The sequence below is a fragment of the Cebus imitator genome, unplaced genomic scaffold (assembly GCF_001604975.1).
Source record: "Cebus imitator isolate Cc_AM_T3 unplaced genomic scaffold, Cebus_imitator-1.0 Scaffold239, whole genome shotgun sequence".
NCBI classification, from domain to species: domain Eukaryota; kingdom Metazoa; phylum Chordata; class Mammalia; order Primates; family Cebidae; genus Cebus; species Cebus imitator.
Genome location: NW_016107554.1, coordinates 141,839 through 159,210, shown reverse-complemented (window position 1 = coordinate 159,210; position 17,372 = coordinate 141,839). Strand labels below are relative to the sequence as shown.

Genomic DNA, 17,372 nt, shown 5'->3' with positions numbered 1-17,372 from the left:
CAGACTGTCAAAGGGATCTATAGCAGGAAAAATGGCTAAATCTCCTACTCCAGGCATTCCATGACTAATCCAGGACCCTAAATATCTGTGTATTACTAGAGATGCCTACTATTCACGTAATTCACAAACGTTTCCTAGCCCTGGACATAGTGTGCCCTGACTTCCCGGTCAATTCACAACTGAGTGGAAAGAAGACCTCTCTATTGCCATCCACACGAAGGAACGGTAAAATAGAGACAAGGAAACGACTTTATAAAACAAGTAATGGCACACAATTTCACCTGAGAAAGCCCTAGAAGTTGATGTTGACTTTGAGGTGGTGGAGGTTGAGAAGCAAACAACTTTATGGTAACTCAGTAAATTACCACTAATTTTTCTAGAAACCAGTTGGCTCTTCTTCAACATGAAAAGTGAATTATTCTTGTTATTACATTTCTCTCATTCAGTTGAATACAATATGAATGTACATTTAGAAACACAGCCTGGGCAACAGTGAAACCCCATCTCGACTAAAAATACAAAAATTAGCTCTGCATGGTGGTGGGCTCCTATCATACCAACTACTGGGAGGCTGAGGCAAGAGAATCACTTGAACGTGGCAGGCAAATGTTGCAGTGAGGTGAGATCATGCCACTGCATTCTAGCCTGGGCCACAAAGCTAGATTCTGTCTCAAAAACAAAGAAACAAAAAACGCTACAGCACTCTCCAGTTAAAAAGAAAGCGATATGGGCATTCCACACTAAACCCAGGCTGGGCAGAAGAAAGTGATGCATATTGGAGGCCCACATTTTTCAGCACTGTTGTCTCAACATTTAGAAACACCCCTGGCATGAAAACAACACNTTTTAAACACTAAAAGATGAGAATTAGCCCACAATTTAATATTGTCAATACATATTCTTCATTACACAACTGGCACGCCAACTGTTACCTAAGCACTTCAGACTCTTCAAATCCCACACCCACACATTCTGAACTCATCTGCATCCAGATATGAATAAAGATGAATAGCATCTTGAGGAAATTGCTTCTCCATTCTCAAATGGCAGAAGCCATGGAGTATACTCCTTACAGTGTCTAAGGAATTTCTAAGAGCAACAAGAAATAATCCTAAAGCCACCATTTTGTAAGAAAAATCACATCCTTCTATGGCAACCTACTGACTGGGCATTTCAAATTAAAAGGGACCTTCGAATTCCCCTCCTGTAATTCTCTCATTTTAAAAGAAGGACTTTTTTATTTTACTAAACCCAAGTTAATTAGGTTTTGGCAAGTCAGCAGCTCAACTCAGCATCTCTTTATAGAGAACAGTTCTAGGAGACCTTGATGAAATTGCAAATGCTTAGAAACAGTCATTTGCTTGCATGCTGGGTAAATAGGAAAGCATGCTGACTGTATTTATTTTCCTATCATTATGTCACCGTGGGGTGAGCTAGTAAAAAAAGTAGAAGCTGCTAACATTTTGGGGTGTGTGTGTGTGTGTGTGTGTGTGTGTATCCTAAAATAATTTATTTTTTCTTGATCTCAAACCATTATTCCATGATTGCAGGAAGTCCCCAGCACTAGAATGAATTGTTCTCTAAATATTTATAAATTGGGTATTATTCACTTAATTCATTATTGTTCATTCATTCATTCAACAGGTAGTTACTGAGTGCCAATTATGTGCCAGGTGGGTGGCATACACAGGTGCAAAAATCAGGTCCATTTTTATCCCAAGTGATGCTTACAAGGTGAATCCATGCCCAGGCTAACCTATATTAATTTCTTGTCTTAGTTTGAGCTGCCATAACAAATTGCCATAGACTGGGTGGCTTAAACAATGAAAATTTATTTTTCACATTTCTGGGGAAGATATGAGCAGGGTTGATGCCTGATGTGGGCTCTTTCCTTGGTTGCAAACAGCCACCTTCCCACTGTGTCCCCATATGACCTTTCCTTGGTGTGTGCAGGTGGAGAGAGAGCAAGGAAGCACACTTTCTGGTGTCTTTTCTTGTAAGAACACTAATCTTACGCTGAGGACCCCACCATCATAACTTCCTATAAATCTAATTACTTCCCAAAGGACCTATCTCCAGTTACCATCATATTAGGGGTTAGGACTTTGATACCTCCTTGATAGCAAATGTGCTATTTCATCTATGAGTTCAGTAAACCACGGTGTCTCAAAATCACCACAGAGAAGAGGAACCTTTGCTCTCTGGGACTCCTGCAGTGGCTACAGCATCAGTGATCCAGCTGCCAGTAGGAAATGGGAGCTATAGAGGCATCAGACACAGAAGTCCTGTGGTTCAAGTGGCTTGAGGCTCAGGGGAGACTAAAACAGACTCTGAGGCTCAGGTCAGTTCTGAAGCAAAGGTGATAAAATTTCTGCAGTAGAGCCAAAACTCATAATGAATGTGCTTCTGTAAGTTAGGTATCCTTATTTCAAGGCCTGCCTGTATCTTTGAAGCTTCTTATGATCATGTTAAATCAGGCAATAAAACAAAACAAATAAAGATAACACAGATCAGACAACACCAACATTCAACATATTATAATAGCCTGGAGTTTTTGCAAAGCTGTAATTACAGAGAGCTTTTAACCAGGCCCAATGAAGCAAGATGGGTACATATCCAACTCTCAGCAGTGTCAAAACCAACATCCACCAAGCTCAGCCGCTCAACAAGAAATAATTTGACTTTTATAGGGTTTGATCATTTCCTTAAAAGCCTGTATGATCAAAGCCAGCCTGGAATGGAAAGGAATCAAAAGACGGGAAATTACACAAATGTAAGTGCAGATTTTGACATAATCCCAACTAACAAGTAGTGCAGCAGGGTTCTTTTCAGAGAATCCTCCCCCCTATCTCAAGGAAACAACCAACACACACCACATTGAGGTGAAGTGAACCTTTTCCCTGTCACCCTGAATCCATGCAGAATCGATCAATAACTCTTAGGTGGATCTTTGACATACAGACTTTGAAAATGGAATGTCAAGCTCCTTGTGATGTTTTTAACAGAATAAAGGGAAAAAATACACCTACATTTTTCTTCCCCCATCTATTATTAAAATTAACAAGGCAGGTGAGGACATTCAGGTATCTTTGGGTGACTTAAACTATGCTTAGGGCTGCACTGAGTGTATGGTTCTGCCACAGCAGAGCCACAGGACTCAGGAAGAATTCTAACACTTGTCTGATTCTTTGCAAGGGCTTTTATCTCCATCATCCAAAAAGCTCCTCACAGCAAGTTATGAAAGACAAGAAGCACAGCCATCTGGCAGAAAACCAAAGTTCACAGAGTTTAAGAAACTCTCACCTGCGGTCACACAGCTAATGGCAGAATCATATTCAAAACCAGACATTTCAATTGCAGAGCTTATCATCTTTAACCAAGCTTTGGAACCCAGGGCCCACTTTCCTGTGGAAAGCTGAATGTAGCCTGCATATGTGTTTTGTTTTGTTTTATTTTGTTTTAAATTTAATTAGTTCTACCAAGTTTTAATTTAATTAGTTCTGCCAAACATTAGGAGCTTGCACATACAGATCTGGATTCTGACACCTTTTGCAAAATCCAAAGTTCAGATCTATAATGGTGCAGGCAGCAATAACAAACAAAAACAAAAACGGATTAAAGGAGACTGCAGTTCGCTTCCTGGAAGATCTTGCCATAACCCAGAGCTGATCAAAGATCTCCTCTGTCTGTGACTTCATGCTCAGCTACGCAAAACCTTAACAAGTCATTTATTCTGTTCCCTTTCCTGTGTCTGTGCTTTCCCTCCTCCTGGGATATCCCTATCTGTCAAATCAATGTGGGGGGTATATGTAATCGCCTTCTAGGGTTTAGTTCAAATGTCCCTGGTTCCATGAAGTCAATTCTGATATCCCTGAAATAACTAACCAGGCTTTGTTCAGGGTTTTTGAACATTTTCTTATGCTTGCTTTACTGAACTTGTTTTCATATGTGCATATTCAGTGCTGAACACACAGTAAGTGATCAATAATATTTTGTTCAACACTGATAACAATGACTTAAGTAGTACTTCTCATGTGCCAGACACTATTAAAAAGCACCTTGTTCACATTCATTCATTTAAGTCTCACAAATACCTATTAATTATATCCATTCCAGGTAGAGAAAACTGAGGCATACTAAAGGTTAGACAATTTTCCAACAGCCACTCACTCAGCTATTAAATGGCAGAAGACTAATTAGAACTTAGTCTGGCTACCTCTGGATGAGTGGGTCGATGGGTAGGTGGATGAACAATTAGAAGAAAGGGAGGGAGTGAAGAAGAGAAAGAAAGAAGAGAGGGGCGGACAGATAAACTGTCAGCAATAGGGAATGGCAGATGGAGACAGATGTGAAAGAGCACTTTGTGTTGCAGAAACATCAAATCTTTTGGTGGGGCAGGGGCCGTGGTGTGTGCTTGCAAAATCTACAACCAGCTTTCTAGGGGTAAAAGCTTGCTTTGTAGTATGAATAATGGTGTAAATATCCTACCATGGCTGATTTCATGGTGCCAACATGATATCTGACCACAGAGTTGGAGAGAGAAAATGTGGACAATTGTCAGTACAGGCCAGTTTGAAAACACCAGAGCGTAGGGTATGCTGAGGAAAATGACAAGTAAAGAGACAGGTAACAGTCAGGTGACAAAGGACTGTGGAGGCCAAAGCAACTCCATCTTGGATGCTAATTCACCATGTTGACTTCTGATTACCTTCAGTTCCTGGAAGGCCTCTAAGTTTTCCCATGTATCTACTGTTCCTTGTGTAAGAACAGATATTTACTATAAATTCTGCCCTTAAGTCAAACAAACTTGATGATACCATACTTCAGTGATTCTACAAATACTTTCTAAATCACCCCTTTCCTACAATATATAAACCCTGGGTCTAGAGGGTGATGGCTCAGTGATCCACCATCTTGTCTCACCATCACCCGAGACACAGACATGGCTTCTGTTCATAAGTCCCAACTATAGGTTTCTTTCTGAGAAACTAGATTTGTCAGTCTCTTTCTTCAGCCTCTCGGCTTCCTTGAACTTTGGGGGTATGTTTGCATAGACATGCCCATTGCTAAACAATGACCTATTAAACTATACTAAAGATGAAATCCTCTTCTATGCAAGCAGGAGTACTCTAAAGGTTTTTAGCAGAGAATGATATGATCATATGGCTATAAAGAGTTGGACACAAGATGGGGACATAGTCAAAATATTAGGAACTCTTCATCTTCCTATATTTTGCTTGCATGGCAATTATTGCTGTAAGAAAAGCTATCAATTGTTTCACCCCTTTGTACCTTGTCCCTCTGTCAGTCAGCTCTTGCTCTCTCTGTGCACTCTCCCTCAGCCTTCTGTTGTAGGCTCCCACAAGTGCTCCAGGTGTAATAGACCCTCAGGGCTACAGAGTGTCCATCTATCATTGTTGGATATGTAACATGTAAGGGCTGGAAAGCCCAAGCAAAGAAATTAGTCTGAGTCAACTTAAACAGAGAAGACATCAAATAAAGAAAACAATGTCAGACACATCCTTGGCATTATAAACCCATATAACTGAAAGGGACTTTAGAAACCATTTAATTCCTAATTGTCCTCTTACTGGGGAAATAGAGCCCATAACATCTGATGTAGCTCACCCAGTGCCAAAGGGATGGTTAGAGTCAAAACTGGAACTAGAACTAGGTGGCCTGGTTCCCAGTCAAACAGTCTACATATACATAAAGAGGGCATTTCCTGAGATGTTGCCACCCCTGTAAGGTCAAAGGCTTTCTTAGAAGAGCTTTTTTCTTCTACTAAGCAGGTTCCATTTCACCAAAGGGAATAAGCAAAAACATGCTAATTTCCAGAAGCAGGGACATTCTATTATTTTTCCCCAACACTGGACAACATGAGCCATCTATTTAGGAAACACTCCATGACCACCATTCCCTCTTTATCACTCAAGGCCTTATTATCTACTTTAAAATTCTTCAGATCCTGACCTTTTCCCATGGTTCTCCATCTACCTGCCTGTGCTAAAGCCATTTCCTGATAATTGGGAAGTGGGGAGGGAAAGGAACCAATCTTTAAAAACTATTGTGGCAAGCCTACTTAAGAGAAATTGTTGGAGGGGAAGCTGAAACGTTTGGCTGGAATGCAATGTAGTCTGATAATTCACCCTCATTTCAGGTAATATTGGCCAAGGCTACAGTGAACCTAGCCAAGGGGGCCACTGAGAACTAAAACACAAGCCAATGCTCATCGGGCCACGATCCAGGAGGCCATTGCTGCCCCAAGGAAGCCCATTTTTCAGTTCTCACAAAGGTATCCCATAGCCTGATTGTGGCCCTGATACAGGATTCTTTTGCAGCTGAAGGTCTTCTCTACTTTCCAATACCAGTATCTGCAGTTTTGATCCCCATGAACAGAGCATAAAAAGCCAATTCCCTGAGCCAGAGAAGTGAAAACTGGTCTGGGGAGGAAGATTCCCAAGTATGAACACAGCTAGAAGATGCCAGCGTGCTAAAGCAGCCATATTACCATGTGCCCGGGCCTGTCTCAATTAATACCTACTGTCTTGGAAAAACAACTAAGAGCCCTTTCATTCTGCAAACTGTCCCAGTGGAAAATGATAAATTATATGGTTACCATTGTCTGGAGTTCTTGGGGTCAAGGACTTCCAAGGCATTTTCCAATAGAATTCAAGGCATTCACAAACTTGCATGGAAAAAATCGCAACTTTGTGAAGCTTAAACAGCAATGGAGCATCTCATTCCATTTTGAACACAGGCCATAAACCTCAATAGTAGCAATACTAGTGATTATATCACCAATATACATATTTTCATGCCACAATACAGCAGCCACAGTTATCTCACAGCAGCATTTATGCCTCTTCCTATTTTGAAACAACAGTAGCCACTAGTCCCACTACCAGGTCTTGTTATACATGCATTATGTAAGAACCACAGACATTAGTAGCAGTGGTTTCTTCTTTTTTTTTTTTTTGAGACAGAGTGTCACTCTGTCACCAGGTGCTAGGCTGGAGTGCAGTGGCACGACCTCGGCTTGCTGCAACCTCCGCCTCCCAGGTTCGAGCAATTCTCCTGCCTTAGCCTCCCGCGTAGCCAGGACTACAGGCGCGTACCACCATGCCCAGCTAATTTTTTTGTATTTTTAGTAGAGATAGGGTTTCACCATGTTGGCCAGGAAGGTCTCCACCTCTTGACCTTGTGATCCGCCAGCCTCGGCCTCCCAAACAGTGGTTTCTTTTATAAGTCAACAAATAGATATTTCAATAAAATTGGTTTGTGCTGTAATCTTACGTATTATATTTTATGCATTTAATCACACCATTTCAGGGTCCCTAGGCTTTGTCAGATTGAAAGGGCACGAGGGGGTAAATCAGGAGACCTTGGCCTGAAGATTGATAAAGTCATATTAATGAGGCACTCTGATATGTGAAAAAGAGACCTTGCCCTCTGGCTGGGGAGCTAGGCTGCCTTTGAATTGGTCTATGCTATGAGGTTTCATTTAGTACATTCCTTTTTTTTTTTTTTAATAAGCCTCTTCTTCAGGTGTTTATTACTCCCATTCTCTTATTTTTTGTCTTCTCTTATTCTTACTTTTTGTTTGTTTTTCCCCCTTATCCTTCGGTTTAGGTTTACTAGCAGATATCTCTTAGTCTTTCTGTGCTAAGTATTGGGCTCTCTTTGGGTGTTTTTTGTTTGTTTGTTTTGTTTTTTTACCATGCCTCTCTTAATCCTCTTTCTCTCCTGCCCCCACCCTTCCCCACCTTTCTCTGCTGTTGTCTGCAGCTTCTCACTTGGCGCTCCTGTCTTGGCTGGCCACACACCATACCCCTTTCGTAGGTTTTGTAGCAGAAGTTTTGGGTATCAGCAGTCCACATTACATCTTCCCTTTGGGAATCATTTTCAGTTTACTAACAGACACTGTTTCTGAGCCACAATTAAAACAACAAACTGGTCATTCCAATAAACAACCACACAACACAGGGTAGCAGGAAGATAAAAGCTTTGAAATCCTAAGCTTAAATATAATCATGGAAAGAGCGAAAAGTATTCCAGTTAATAATCCCTGATGGCCAGACATCTAGGGAAGATCAGCAGCCTGGATCAGGACTCTTCTCAGTGCAGAAATTCCCAGTGCAGCATACGAAAAGCATACTGCTTAGTCACTGCTAACCGGGGGAGCCCTCTGTAGCAGGCCTATACAATGCAATGATTGTTTCTCCAAATCAGAGCTCGGGTTGAAGACTCAGGGGAAAGCCATGAGACCTCATGACCTTTGTGCTTTAGCTTTAGAGAGCTATGCACTGTGCTTTCAGCACTGTCCTCGCCAGAGGACATATTTGTCCTGAAATAGTATAGCAGTCTCTCTCAGTAAGTTCCTGAATACTTCTATCAATGACCTAAAATTGGAAGGAAGGAAGGAAGGAAAAGGAGGGAGGGAGGAAGGCAGGGAGGGTAGAGGAGGAAAAGAGAATAGAAGGAAACTAATCTGTATTTGGAAACATACCACTTTGTCAAATATTACTCTATGGTTAGGAATAGCTTCACACATTTTTAATAATATTTGTTTCCATTTTATTTATAATAAAAGGCACCTAAAGCATTTTAACTGTCTGAAAATGTAGTGGCATTTGCACTGGACAAGAATTAACATAAAAGGTAGCTTAGAGAGCTTAGGATAAAATGAAACTGTAAATTTCATAACCTTTCTTAATCTGTTCATGTATCCTCCTAAAGAATAAAATCTGTTTTTATTGGGGGGGCATTTTTTTCAGTAATTACTCATTTATTTATTTTGAAAGAACTATATGGACCTTACTGTTAACTTACTAGCTGTGGTGGAAAAATAGTACATTCAAGCCTATCAGCTTTTGAGAAGATTCCAGATTTGGAATTTCATATGTCATTGTCATGTTGAGATGTATTAATTCATTAAGTTTTTATAAAGTATATGTAGATGTATACTAACATATCAGATATAAGAACTTTTGTCATAGCTCCAAACCAATGAAATAAAGCTCATCAAAGTCACAATCTGCAGATAATAAAATGAATACAAAATTAATCTTATGGATTATTCAAATCTAAATATAAAGATATTTTATATTTATTTAAAATAAAATCAGTGAGGATAAACCTTCTCAGGTCCTACTCTGAGCTTTTGTTTCCAGAATCTTCTTCAAACTCTTTCACATAATCTTATTATTTGGCTTATCTTGTTATTAAAAATAGAAGATCAGATATTCTGAATCTTAATTATTTTTTATTTTCAAATATCTAACTCAAATAAGACTTTCAACTCATGTATTTTATAAACATATCTATTCATTGTATTCTGAATAAAAGTTTTTATTTTTTCATATCCTTTGTCTTAGAGCATGTTGCTTAATAGTAATTATTATTGTAAATGTCAACAAACTCCTATTGATATGATTTAAGATAAAGACGCACCCCAAAGAATTTCCCCACACAATATCAAAAGTCCCACACAAAGAGGATGTGTGATATTGCACTGCATAGAGCTAAAGTGAAGTAAGTAGAGGGGACTGGACCACATAAATAAGATGAGGGTGCAGCTTTCCTGAAAAAACTAAGAATCGGAAACCAGGATGTCTGCCCAGGTTCCAAAGGATTCTTCTTCCTGTGGTTCCTGGGACAGTGACCATTTATCTTGGATATTGTTACACTTAATTTCAGTGTTACATCTCTTTTCACACTGCTGCAACCCAACTAAACTGGTATCCCCACATCCAGAAGGTCACCCTTCTGGATGATCTGGTTTTGAATGGCTCTTCCTGAAGAGTGGGGCAGCTGTACAAGTTTTTCCTACTTGCATAAAAACAATATTCATTTCTAATGAATTCTCTGCAAAATGAATGCTTCCCCTTGAGATCACTGGAGGCTCTGGGATTCAGAACAGTTAGCCTGACACAAAAGGCAGCCAAGGTCGAGGGTAGGAAAAAAAGGAAGAAGAGGAGCAGCTGTTAGTGCACCCTGGCTCTCTGTGGGCATTCTCGTCACAGTTGGGTCCTTCAGCAGTCAAGCTTCACCTCCATCTTCCTCCATCCCATCCTTCCTCTGACAATATTGTTGCCTCTCTTCTTTTCTTCCTTCATCTCCCTCACCGTAGGATGGCCTAGGTCCTGGTGTGCCATAGCATTAGAGATGGAAATGCCGTTCCAGTGACCTAAAAGGTACCACGTTTCCACCATCTGCCTATGACTCTTCCCCATCCCCGAGTGTGATGATGAGAAACAAGATTTTCTTATCTCCCCTCCCTGTTTATTCCAGCTGACTTTTTGTTGGTTTGTCTCAAAGGGGAGGATATCCTGGTACCACAGCTACAGAGAAAAGACAAGGGATGTTCTTAGAAACTAGAACTCTTTCCCACAAAAATGCTTAAAGGTATAGGAAATCCCCAAGTGACTGGAGAAAGTCCGTCTTGTTGAAGGGGCTAGGTAGGCGAGGAAGTGACAAGTATTATTGAAAGCAATAAAGAACTATTTTTCCTCTTTCTGAGTCCCAAGTACAGAAATGTATTGTTTTTCCTCAGATTTACATCAGCATAAACTTTAATCAAAAGTCAAAAACCCAGGAGAAATCCTAAGAATTCATGCCATTGTATTCAAAAGAATGTTTCCTGTGATAGGAAAAATTCCCTATTATTTTCACAAATAATTGGAAGTATGGAAGGATGGAGCAACTAAACCTAACAGAACCCTTTGCTAAAATCGTTAGAAGTCATTTAATCATATTTAGAATCATTCAGAGGGTTGCATAGTTAATTTTTGTTGATTTGAAGGCTTATAAATATTTTATTGCAATTTTTAATTGTGTAAAAAGTCACAATCGTGGTAGCTTATTCATTATATATGATATAGGCTTTTTATGCTGATTGAGAAGAAGTTATGGGAAAATAAGCAAAACAGTCTTTTTAAAAATAAAAAGCCTTTTCTTAATTTTAAGATGGTAAGAAACAGCAGGAGTGAGCACAATTTATTTATGTATAATGTAGCATATTTGACCAAGGGTCAAAAGGCAGTGGTTCTAGCATTAATCCTGCTACAAATGTACCAAGTGGCCTTGAGCTCAGCATTGAATCTCCTCCCCCAGCCTGGAATGGGTGGGATGATATCTGAGATCCCTCTTAGCTCTAACTAATTCTGTGACTCAATGCCCAGAGAGACACTCATTTGCAGAACACAGTTGCTACCTAAAACTGCCTCTAGTTTTTGACCACAGAGCAAATCTCCGTTTGTATTTGGATCCTTCCTTCCATTTCTCTTCCCATTTAAAAAGAGAATACGAGTTTCAGAAGAGAAGCCCAGTACCCCTAGCCAGTTCTCTAAATCGACTTCCGGTACTAATATTCCACTATACCAAGGTGTAGCTCAACAAACTTTGAGGTGATATGAGCCTCCCTGGTACTCTACTCACAGGGGCTCACAGGCCAGGACTGGCACTCATAGTACGTCCCTGCAGTTTGGAGTAAAGGGTTAGCGGCCTCACTCATGCTTCCTTCTAGACAAAGGGTTTTTAGTACCAAATAGGTCTGTGAGTATGGGACACACTCAGTGTGCTCTGTTCACCAGACCAAACAGCCCCACCATTTCCTGGCTGAATGCCAATAAACAAATCACTTGATTTCTTCAATAGTGGGTTTCCTCATCTATAATGTGAGATAAATAACTGCACCCATCCTTCAGGGTTGTTGTGAGGGTTAAAACTAACATGAACACAAACAATATCGAAGGTGGTATCTGGCACACAGTAAGAACTCCACAATTGCTAGCTAGCGCTGATGGCTGTATTACTATTTGTCTCCCCAGAACAGTTCAGCAACCTGAAATAAACGTACCTCGGTGTGAATTTGGAGTCTTTCCTCAAGTTACCAAGGGACATGTTCTAACTTGTTTCTACATGCAAAAAGAAGTGGCCAGAGCACAAATTCAGGACATAGATAAGCAACCAGAGAAAAGCGGTCCGTGGGGGTCAGAGACAAATCTCCTGGAGCGTGAGTTTTAAGTCTGGGATCCTACCTGGTATCCAGGTACTTCTGAAGAAGCCCCGCTGTCTCCCTAGGCCTAGCCCGTGAGGGTGTGGCCTTTGTGTGCTCCGGAGATGCACCAGGAGCCTGAGCACAGGGAATCCCCGTTCTGCTCCTTGGGGCTCTGAAGTTTGCCACTGCTAGGCAGAGAGCTAGCTTCTCCAGGGGTGCCCCAGAATAGGAGGGACTGACCTCGGTGTTTCTCCCGGAAGCCCTGGCGAGTCTGCGTTTCCTCCCATGTGGCCAAGGCGAGGGACCCAGAAAAAAGAACTGCTCTGAATTTTGCTTTTTCCCAACTGGTATAAGGGAGCAGCAGTCCTCTATAAGGCAACTGCGGAGAAAGTAAGAAAAGTCTGCACGTGGGAGGTCTGAAAAGGGAGGACCTAAAGGTTGTACAGGGTTCCAAACCCACTCAACCACCAAATGTTTCCCTGTAGGGTTACTAGGAACCAGGAATCCACTCCGAGCCAAAGGTACCTCTGGGAGAGGAGCATGCACCTCCTCAGAGAGAGAGGGGTTAAATGAGGTGCTCACTGGCCTTGGCAGTCACTGGGTCCCCACCCGGAAATGGGGGGCTTGGTGGCTAAAAGGGAGGGGGAGGTTGTCTCTTAGAAACAGCTGACTGCGCCCCCTCCCGCAAACGGTCTTGCACTCCAGATTGCTGGGGTGCAAAGAAGAAAAGAGCCTCCCTTTCAAGCATTCGCCACGGCATCTGGAACACCAGAACAATCTACCTGGAAACAGCAAGGTGGGCAGATCCACCTAAGCCTGGGATCCCAGGTCTAAGAGCTGGGTCTCCCCTCACCCAACGCCCACACCCCCTCGTTCGGCGTTTCCCTGCGCGCCCTCTAGCTCTGCGCTCCCCAGCTTCCCCGGCGCAGCGCAGGGCTCCCCCACTCCCTCGCTCCGCCCAGGTGCGATTCCTGGAGGGGAGGGGGAAAGTGGCTCCCACCGCAGCCTCCGCTCCTGCGCTCTCCTCCAACCACTTTGGACCCCTGTTTACTCGCCGGGCGTTGGGGACTCCCCACTACCCCGCACACACGTCTCCTCCTGGGAGACAGGAGTCCCCTTCCCACACTGCGGCTGTGGAAACAGCCTTGACTCCCGAGTGCCTGGCAGGGAAGGTGGGCGTGGGTCTACCGACCTGGCTGCGGAGGTGAAGGAGCATAGAAGCAAGCGGATGCCAGAGAAGAGAGCGGACTATGTTCCTCTTAGAGCATGGAGAAGCATCTCTAGTCCACAATCTGACCATTCAGTCACCGCCCAAGATGCCAACGCATTCAGATTCTCGCGGGGAGGTTTGTTTGCCTCTGGGGGGGGGGGGGGAGATTGCCCCATCCCAGGCACTCAGCAGTCTGTCTTCCCAAGCACCCAAGGATCCCTGCCTTCTATTCCTAGTCTCCCAGAGCCCCCAGGTACCCAGGCCCTCCCCTATATGTATTTACATACCCAGGCCAGCGCCCTCCGGACTCAAATCCCTTTTCCTCTTTGTCAGATGGCCTCTCAGGGCTGGCCCCTCGCCCACATTAGCAGTACCTTTTCGTTTCCCTCAACCGTGGGCAGATCTACCCCGACCCTCAGCCTCCTCCTCCACCGCAGGAACAATCTTTCCCTCCCTGAGCCACTTACTTCACCCACCCATATCTGCACTTGCAGTTCCCACGGCGCACAGCCGCAAGCCACTCCAAAGGTTTCATTGCCGAGTTGGGGGTGGCGTGTGCAAGGGTGGACTGATTCCCATCGCGCTGGAGGAAGCTTCAGGGGTGGCTGCAGCCATCCTCCACGTCCTACCTCCCTTATTTCACCTTCTCCGTCCCTACCCAGCTCCTAGAGGCAGGATGAGCACTGCTGGGTCCCAAACCCTCGCCTCAGGAGCCAGAGCTGCGGGGAGTGGAAAGTCGACTGGCAAGAACACACACGGAGAAATGGGCAGATGCATCTGGCAAGGGGGCTGGGGGAAGGACGCATGCAAGAACTAAACCTGCAACTTGCACAGCACGGGGTGAGCACCGGGCAGGGGAGGGGTCACAAAAGTTTTCAGACTATTGCATAGCAGCCGGCTGAAGGAGCAAAGAGGGTCGACTCTATCTCTCCCCGCGGAGGTCTCTCTAAGAGTCTGCGCAAAAGGGGTCAGGGGGCTTAGACAGGCATGGCTTAGAACTGGGGTAATAGTTCTCCTCTACTTGTTCCTTGGAGGGACGGCCTAGGTACCCGGGCAGAGAGATGATCCCGCGCTCTGCGAAAAGCAACAGGCGGCTGCACCTTACCTTGCGCCAGTCCCGGGCCGGGGAGGCTGCTCCATCCTCGTGGTTCAGGGAGGAGGCGTTGGGTGCGTATACCTAGGGGTGCGCGCGCTGCCAGGGCTGCAGCGGCCGCAACCTCCAACCAGCTGCAAGCCGAGCTGCCCACCTGGGACCGGGCCGGCGCGGCGGGCTGGGCTCCCCGGCGAAGGCGGCCGCGTTGGTGCGCGGCGGCTGGGGCGCGGGACGCAGGCAGTGCGTGGCGCGGCTGGCGTCTTCGGGCGCCGCTACCGAGCGAGGGTGCGGCCCTGGGTGGCCGTGCGGGGCACGACTTGGCTCGCGTTGCTGCTGCGGCCGCTGCAGACCCTGCTCCCGGCGCCGTAGCCTTGCAGGAGGAGCAGACAAAGACGCGAGAGAGGCAGAGCGCCGCTTGCCCAGATGCAATCGGCTCAGTCACTAGAGGGAAATCGCCTCCAAACCCAGGCTGGGGATGAGGGAGGAGGGGCGAGGCGGCTGGGGACTAGAAAAGCAGCAGGGAATTAACGTGACAATCAGAGCCCAGCCAGCGCCTCGCGGGCGCCGCTGTCTCACCTCGCTGCTGGGGGGTCCGGAAAGGAGAGAGGGGGCGGGGGCTGAGCGTTGGCTGCGGGAGGAGACCGGCTGAGGTAGGAGTATTAACTCCCTCCGCTGCTCTCGCCTTCCTTCCTCACACCCCCTTGCACAGCTCCACTTGCAGCAAGCTATGGCCCCATTCCTTCCCTGTTTTTCTAACTACTGAGATCACAGCTGAATTAAGCTGACCAAAGAGGCAAAACGTGCAATGGATTGATTGCCCTCAATGAGGGAAAGCTGATGCTTAAAATCAATTCGACAAATGAGTGTTTACTGGGTGCCGAGCACGGTGCTCGGCTATTGTGAGGGAGGATTATGAATAATCCTCCGACTCCCCCCACCCCCAACCCCACGTCCATTGTTAGATCTCAGCATCAGTTTCCCCTGCAATTCTGAAGTTTTGGGGTTGAGTTGCAGTCTCTGATCCTGACCCTCAACCAATCTAGCTTTCTAAAGCAGAAGGTGAAATTCAATTTTCCCTTCTCCTTCCTGGGATGACTTTAATGTGCAGTCGAAATGGAGTCCATAGGCCCCTTAAAAAAGCGCGCGCACGCCAGTGTGTGTGTGTGTGTGTGTGTGTGTGTGTGTGTGTGTGTGCGTGTGCGCGTGCGCGTTTTGAGAGTAAGTCAAATTATTGGTTTTAATGATGTTCTTAATTTCATATTTTAATTATTTATCATATCTGCACCAGACACCAGTTTGGGGCAGAGGAACTCGTCTCTTCAGACTCTACAAATACCACCTTTTTCTAAAGCTTTTTCCCACTACCCCAATCCCCTGACTACAGGCAGAATAAATCTTTCCCTTCTCTTTGCTCTCTCAGAATCTCATTCGCCAATCACTTGCGGGACTTATACATTTATAGATTTATCTCTTTACTCACATATGAGTATTCCCTGTGCTTTTTGTTTGTTTGTTCTCACTGCAACATCCAGCAGTGTTTTGTATCTAATGGGTACTCAAAGAAAGCTTATCCAGTTGAAGGTCATTTTCTCCTTCAACATGAGCTAAATCTGTGCCTCTAGAATTAAAGAGACTCCAGGACGAAACTTTTGATTTAGGGTGTGGTCGGGGGAGCCACACATATAGTTAGACTCACAGCCACTTTACTGCAAAGGTAAAAAATATTTACTTCATTTCAGTCTCTAGAAAATCTTCTCCCACTGACCACCCCACCTCTGTTTGCTGAATTCCAAAAAGCAAAAGAAAACCAAGCAGTTGAGCAATTGCATAGAGCAAGACATACATGTTCAGCTGCCAGCACCTAGAGTAAACCCATTCCAGGTGGAGAATGACCAAAACATCTTTATCATTTCATGACCTGTGTCAAGTATGTTGAAAGCCTGCCAAAGTTTCCCCATTTCTATTGAGACTCTTTTATTCTGGATACATTTTAGAACAGTTTGAGCAGTGTTACATTGCTCAGGGGTGAAGAAAATTGCTTTGTAGTTTAAGGATATTTTAAATTTTTGTGTGTGTGTGGTGTTTTCTGTCCTACCCTCTACAAATTAATGCTCCATGAAAACGGAGGTCCATAATGCAAGAGATTAGACTAAATGACTCGTAAGATACTTTCTGTCTCTTAAATGTTTTGATGCTGTGATTTGAAAGATTGTGGTTTAAAGTTTTTTTTTTTTTTAATTTCTGTTTTTGTTTTTTAAAGGATATTTTAGAACACAAACATAGGTACATCTGGATACCAGGTATGTAATTTGGTATAGTTTTTCTGAAGGAAAATTTGTCACTACTATTGAAAACATAATTTTTTTTGCATTCCATTGTTCCAGTGACTAATTCCACAAATTTATCCTCAGGAAATAACTAAGGTTGAGCAACAAGATTTATCTACCTGGATAGTCATTGCAGTGTTTTTATATTAGTGGAAAATTGAAAAGAAGCAAAACTAAATTCAAATGTTTACCAAGAGAGGAATGGTAAAAATATTTTGTTAATCTATACAATGGAATATCAGTCAGGCACTATCATGTTGTAGGTGAATAGGTGAATATTATCCTGACTTATGGTTGTAATATAATTATAGTCAAAAATTTCAGATGCACAAAGTGAGACATAGAATAGTAAAAAATAAAATCGGGAGTTGACAAATCTGGGTTTGAAACCAGACATTTCTATTTGCTGACAATGTGACTGTGGACCTGAACCTCCAATATATCAACTGTATAATTGGTTTGATGTTATTTACATTGTAGTATTGCGGCAATTAAGTGAAATAGCATTTATGAAGCACTTAGCATCATGTCTAATACATAGTAATATCTCAATATATTAAATAGATTCATTTAGTAGCTTTTAAATGTACAAATGTGAGATTAAGTATAATATATTTTCTGGCCGGGTGCGGTGGCTCAAGCCTGTAATCCCAGCACTTTGGGAGGCTGAGGCAGGTGGATCACGAGGTCAAGAGATCGAGACCATCCTGGTCAACATGGTGAAACCCCGTCTCTACTAAA

General features: G+C 43.7%; 1 protein-coding gene and 1 long non-coding RNA gene across 6 annotated transcripts in view; one reads left to right on the top strand and one right to left on the bottom strand.

Moving 5' to 3' along the window:
- The window catches only part of LRRC3B (leucine rich repeat containing 3B), a 91,495-nt gene extending 76,363 nt beyond the window's left edge, over nt 1-15,132 (bottom strand). Inside the window, exon 1 of one of the 5 annotated variants that reach the window (XM_017498227.1) lies at nt 14,317-15,132. The gene's annotated coding sequence lies outside the window, so the exon portion shown is untranslated. The other 4 variants (XM_037727751.1, XM_037727753.1, XM_017498229.2 and 1 more) reach the window with 4 other exon arrangements.
- Nucleotides 12,055-17,372, top strand: part of LOC119466903 — a 6,984-nt gene continuing 1,666 nt past the window's right edge. The window contains exons 1-2 of the long non-coding RNA XR_005195411.1: nt 12,055-12,797; nt 13,874-14,051. This is a non-coding gene — a long non-coding RNA (uncharacterized LOC119466903). The remainder of the gene's footprint in view (nt 12,798-13,873; nt 14,052-17,372) is intronic.